Here is a 6,634-nt window from a genome sequence, read left to right as displayed (position 1 = left end):
TAAATAGGCCATAGTGCAAAATAATTACAATTAGTATTAACACTGGAATGATAGATGTGCAAGAGATGATGTGCAAATAGAGATACTGGGGTGAAAATTAGCAAAATAAATAACAATATGGGGATGAGGTAGTTGGGTGGGCTAATTTCAGATGGGCTGTGTACAGGTGCAGTGATCGGTAAGATGCTTTGACAACTGATGCTTAAAGTTAGTGAGGGAGATAAGAGTCTCCAGCTTCAGAGATTTTTGCAGTTCGTTCCAGTCATTGGCAGCAGAGAACTGGAAGGAATGGCGGAGGAGGTGTTGGCTTTGGGGATGACCAGTGAGATATACCTGCTGGAGCGCATACTACAGATGGGTGTTGCTATGGTGACCAATGAGCTAAGATAAGGCGGGGATTTGCCTAGCAGTGATTTATAGATGGCCTGGAGCCAGTGGGTTTGGCGACGAATATGTAGTGAGGACCAGCCAACAAGAGCGTACAGGTCACAGTGGTGGGTAGTATACAGTGGGGGAAAAAAATATTTAGTCAGCCACCAATTGTGCAAGTTCTCCCACTTAAAAAGATGAGAGAGGCCTGTAATTTTCATCATAGGTACACGTCAACTATGACAGACAAAATGAGAAAAAAAAATCCAGAAAATCACATTGTAGGATTTTTAATGAATTTATTTGCAAATTATGGTGGAAAATAAGTATTTGGTCAATAACAAAAGTTTCTCAATACTTTGTTATATACCCATTGTTGGCAATGACACAGGTCAAACGTTTTCTGTAAGTCCACAAGATTTTCACACACTGTTGCTGGTATTTTGGCCCATTCCTCCATGCAGATCTCCTCTAGAGCAGTGATGTTTTGGGGCTGTCGCTGGGCAACACGGACTTTCAACTCCCTCCAAAGATTTTCTATGGGGTTGAGATCTGGAGACTGGCTAGGCCACTCCAGGACCTTGAAATGCTTCTTACGAAGCCACTCCTTCGTTGCCCGGGCGGTGTGTTTGGGATCATTGTCATGCTGAAAGACCTAGCCACGTTTCATCTTCAATGCCCTTGCTGATGGAAGGAGGTTTTCACTCAAAATCTCATGATACATGGCCCCATTCATTCTTTCCTTTACACGGATCAGTCATCCTGGTCCCTTTGCAGAAAAACAGGCCAAAAGCATGATGTTTCCACCCCCATGCTTCACAGTAGGTATGGTGTTCTTTGGATGCAACTCAGCATTCTTTGTCCTCCAAACACGACGAGTTGAGTTTTTACCAAAAAGTTATATTTTGGTTTCATCTGACCATATGACATTCTCCCAATCCTCTTCTGGATCATCCAAATGCACTCTAGCAAACTTCAGACGGGCCTGGACATGTACTGGCTTAAGCAGGGGGACACATCTGGCACTGCAGGATTTGAGTCCCTGGTGGCGTAGTGTGTTACTGATGGTAGGCTTTGTTACTTTGGTCCCAGCTCTCTGCAGGTCATTCACTAGGTCCCCCCGTGTGGTTCTGGGATTTTTGCTCACCGTTCTTGTGATCATTTTGACCCCATGGGGTGAGATCTTGCGTGGAGCCCCAGATCGAGGGAGATTATCAGTGGTCTTGTATGTCTTCCATTTCCTAATAATTGCTCCTCCCACAGTTGATTTCTTCAAACCAAGCTGCTTACCTATTGCAGATTCAGTCTTCCCAGCCTGGTGCAGGTCTACAATTTTGTTTCTGGTGTCCTTTGACAGCTCTTTGGTCTTGGCCATAGTGGAGTTTGGAGTGTGACTGTTTGAGGTTGTGGACAGGTGTCTTTTATACTGATAACAAGTTCAAACAGGTGCCATTAATACAGGTAACGAGTGGAGGACAGAGGAGCCTCTTAAAGAAGAAGTTACAGGTCTGTGAGAGCCAGAAATCTTGCTTGTTTGTAGGTGACCAAATACTTATTTTCCACCATAATTTGCAAATAAATTCATTAAAAATCCTACAATGTGATTTTCTGGATTTTTTTTTCTCATTTTGTCTGTCATAGTTGACGTGTACCTATGATGAAAATTACAGGCCTCTCTCATCTTTTTAAGTGGGAGAACTTGCACAATTGGTGGCTGACTAAATTCTTTTTTCCCCCACTGTATGGGGCTTTGGTGACAAAACGGATGGCACTGTGATAGACTACATCCAATTTGCTGAGTAGAGTGTTTGAGGCTATTTTGTAAATGACATCACCGAAGTCAAGGATCGGTAGGATAGTAAGTTTTACGAGGGCATGTTTGGCAGCATGAGTGAAGGAGGCTTTGTTGCAAAATAGGAAGCTGATTCTAGATTTAACTTTGGATTGGAGATGCTTAATGTGAGTCTGGAAGGAGAGTTTACAGTCTAACCAGACACCTAGGTATTTGTAGTTGTCCACATACTCTGTCAGACCCGTCGAGAGTAGTGATTCTAGTCGGGTGGGCGGGTGCCAGCAGCGTTCGATTGAAGAGCATGCATTTCGTTTTACCTGTGTTTAAGAGCAGTTGGAGGCTACGGAAGGAGTGTTGTATGGCATTGAAGCTCGTTTGGAGGTTTGTTAACACAGTGTCCAATGAAGGGCCAGATGTATACAAAATGGTGTCGTCTGCGTAGAGGTGGATCTGAGAATCACCAGCAGCAAGAGCGACATCATTGATATACACAGAGAAAAGAGTCGGCCCAAGAATTGAACCCCCATAGAGACTGCCATAGGTCCAGACAACAGGCCCTCCGATTTGACACATTGAACTCTATCTGAGAAGTAGTTGGTGAACCAGGCGAGGCATTCATTTGTGAAACCAAGGCTATTTAGTCTGCCAATAAGAATGCGGTGGTTGACAGAGTCGAAAGCCTTGGCCAAGTCGATGAAGACGGCTGCACAGTACTGTCTATTATCGATCATGGTTATAATATCGTTTAGGACCTTGAGCGTGGCTGAGGTGGACCCATGACCAGCTCGGAAACCGGATTGCATAGCAGAGAAGGTACGGTGTGATTCGAAATGGTCGGTGATCTGTTTGTTAACTTGGCTTTCAAAAACTTTCGAAAGGCAGGGCATGATGGATATAGGTCTGTAACAGTTTGGATCTAGAGTGATGATTTGTAGGGGTCGAGATTTTGCAGCTCTTTCAGAACATCAGCTGTCTGAATTTGTGTGAAGGAGAAGCGGGGGGGGCATGGGCAAGTTGCAGCGGAGGGTGCAGAGCTGGTGACCGGGGTAGTGGTAGCCTGGTGGAAAGCATGGCCAGCCGTAGCAAAATGCTTGTTGAAATTCTTGATTATTGTAGATTTATCGGTGGTGATAGTGTTTCCTAGCCTCAGTGCAGTGGGCTGCTGGGAGGAGGTGCTCTTATTCTCCATGGAGAATACTTATGTCATGCAATAAAATGCAAATTAATTACTTAAAAATCATACAATGTGATTTTCTGTATTTTTGTTTTAGATTCCGTCTCTCACAGTTGAAGTGTACCTATGTTAAAAATTACAGACCTCTACATGCTTTGTAAGTAGGAAAACCTGCAAAATCGGCAGGGTATCAAATACTTGTTCTCCCCTCTGTATGTATGTATGTGTGTGTATGTACAGTGAGGGAAAATAGTATTTGATCCCCTGCTGATTTTGTACGTTTGCCCACTGACAAAGAAATGATCAGTCTATAATGTTAATGGTAGGTTTATTTGAACAGTGAGAGACAGAATAATCCAGGCTCTGTCGTAGCCGGCCGCGACCGGGAGACCCATGGGGCGGCGCACAATTGGCCCAGCGTCGTCCAGGGTAGGGGAGGGAATGGCTGGCAGGGATGTAGCTCAGTTGGTAGAGCATGGCGTTTGCAACGCCAGGGTTGTGGGTTCGATTCCCACGGGGGGCCAGTATGAAAAATTAAAAAATAATGTATGCACTCACTAACTGTAAGTCGCTCTGGATAAGAGCGTCTGCTAAATGACGTAAATGTAATAACAACAAAAAAATCCAGAAAAACGCATGTCAAAAATGTTAGAAATTGATTTGCATTTTAATGAGGGAAATAAGTATTTGACCCCTCTGCAAAACATGACTTAGTACTTGGTGGCAAAACCCTTGTTGGCAATCACAGAGGTCAGACGTTTCTTGTAGTTGGCCACCAGGTTTGCACACATCTCAGGAGGGATTTTGTCCCACTCCTCTTTGCAGATCTTCTCCAAGTCATTAAGGTTGAGGCTGACGTTTGGCAACTCGAACCTTCAGCTCCCTCCACAGATTGTCTATGGGATTAAGGTCTGGAGACTGGCTAGGCCACTCCAGGACCTTAATGTGCTTCTTCTTGAGCCACTCCTTTGTTGCCTTGGCCGTGTGTTTTGGGTCCTGGAATACCCATCCACGACCCATTTTTTAATGTCCTGGCTGAGGGAAGGAGGTTCTCACCCAAGATTTGACGGTACATGGCCCCGTCCATCGTCCCTTTGATGCAGTGAAGTTGTCCTGTCCCCTTAGCAGAAAAACATCCCCAAAGCATAATGTTTCCACCTCCATGTTTGACGGTGGGGATGGTGTTCTTGGGGTCATAGGCAACATTCCTCCTCCTCCAAACATGGCGAGTTGAGTTGATGCCAAAGAGCTCCATTTTGGTCTCATCTGACCACAACACTTTCACCCAGTTCTCCTCTGAATCATTCAGATGTTAATTGGCAAACTTCAGACGGGCATGTATATGTGCTTTCTTGAGCAGGGGGACCTTGCGGGCGCTGCAGGATTTCAGTCCTTCACGGCGTAGTGTGTTACCAATTGTTTTCTTGGTGACTATGGTCCCAGCTGCCTTGAGATCATTGACAAGATCCTCCCGTGTAGTTCTGGGCTGATTCCTCACCGTTCTTATGATCATTGCAACTCCACGAGGTGAGATCTTGCATGGAGCCCCAGGCCGAGGGAGATTGACAGTTCTTTTGTTGATCTTCCATTTGCGAATAATCGCACCAACTGTTGTCACCTTCTCACCAAGCTGCTTGGCGATGGTCTTGTAGCCCATTCCAGCCTTGTGTAGGTCTACAATCTTGTCCCTGACATCCTTGGAGAGCTCTTTGGTCTTGGCCATGGTGGAGAGTTTGGAATCTGATTGATTGATTGCTTCTGTGGACAGGTGTCTTTTATACAGGTAACAAACTGAGATTAGGAGCACTCCCTTTAAGAGTGTGCTCCTAATCTCAGCTCGTTACCTGTATAAAAGACACCTGGGAGCCAGAAATCTTTCTGATTGAGAGGGGGTCAAATACTTATTTCCCTCATTAAAATGCAAATCAATTTATAACATTTTTGACATGCGTTTTTCTGGATTTTGTTGTTATTCTGTCTCTCACTGTTCAAATAAACCTACCATTAAAATTATAGACTGATCATTTCTTTGTCAGTGGGCAAACGTACAAAATCAGCAGGGGATCAAATACTTTTTTCCCTCAATGTACATACACATACATACATACATACATACATACATACATACATACATACATACATACATACATACATACATACATACATACATACATACAGTCAATTTTACAATAAATATATTTTGTTTGTTTTTTCTCCTGAACTACTTCTACTCTCAACTTCTCCGTTCATTTTCATGATGTCCATCCGGTTTGCTTCTATATGCCATATCTTTCTAACTGTGCTCTTTCACAAAAGCTCCCAACCTACAACCTATATACTTATTATGGACACAGTATGCTTACATTATTAGTTATCTTGTTATTAGTTGTTGTTAGTTATTAGTCCCATCCTTCAACTCCATTCAACACCACCCATCTATCTCTTAACACCATCCATATTGGATTTCTATTTGCCATATATTTTTCAACTGTACTGTGATGTTTTACAAAAGTTCTGAACCTTTCTATTCTCATTGTTTCTACAGATTGTAAATTGAAAATAAACAGTTTTGCTAAAAGTATTATTATATTATTGATCGATTGACTATGACTTTTCAGATCACCCAGTAATGCTATCTGCAAGGTTAGCTCCAGGTAAATATTGCAATCCTTTAGCCATTCCTGGACCTGTGTCCAAAAACAAGCTACAAATGGACAGTACCAAAACAAATGATCTAATGATTCTGTCTCTTCGCAGCAAAATCTGCAGAGCTGGGAAGATTGTATCCCCCATATAAATAACATTCTATTGGTAGCAAGAATTGTATATAATAATTTAAATTGAAAGATTCTAAGTTTTGAATCCGGTGTCGTTTTGCGTATCAGTTCATAAACACTATGCCATGGGATCGGTACGTCAAAAATATCTTCCCAACTATTTTGCAATCTATATGGGATGGCTGTCAATCCTTTGGTCCTTAAATGAAACTGGTATACTTTTTTATTTATCACAGTTTTCTTTAACCAATTATGTTATTTAATGCAAGGCCGACAGACAAGTTCCTTACTTTCTCCCCCTTCCACTTTCCTCTTCCATTTTTGCGGTAATGCTGCAATTATTTGGTTGTAATTTTGGGTAGAGCAGACATTCCCATATATGTTTTTGTTAGCTGCATGTGCGACATAACTCCACCAGTCCTACCGATGATATCATTTATGAAGATTATACCTTTTTTAAACATTTTGTCAAAAAATAGTTTTTTTGTGTTATATTTGAGTTTAACCACAATATTTGTTGCA

This window comes from Coregonus clupeaformis, chromosome 10 (assembly GCF_020615455.1).
Source record: "Coregonus clupeaformis isolate EN_2021a chromosome 10, ASM2061545v1, whole genome shotgun sequence".
NCBI classification, from domain to species: domain Eukaryota; kingdom Metazoa; phylum Chordata; class Actinopteri; order Salmoniformes; family Salmonidae; genus Coregonus; species Coregonus clupeaformis.
The sequence above is the reverse complement of the archived record's forward strand: the minus strand, read 5'-3'. Positions refer to the sequence as shown.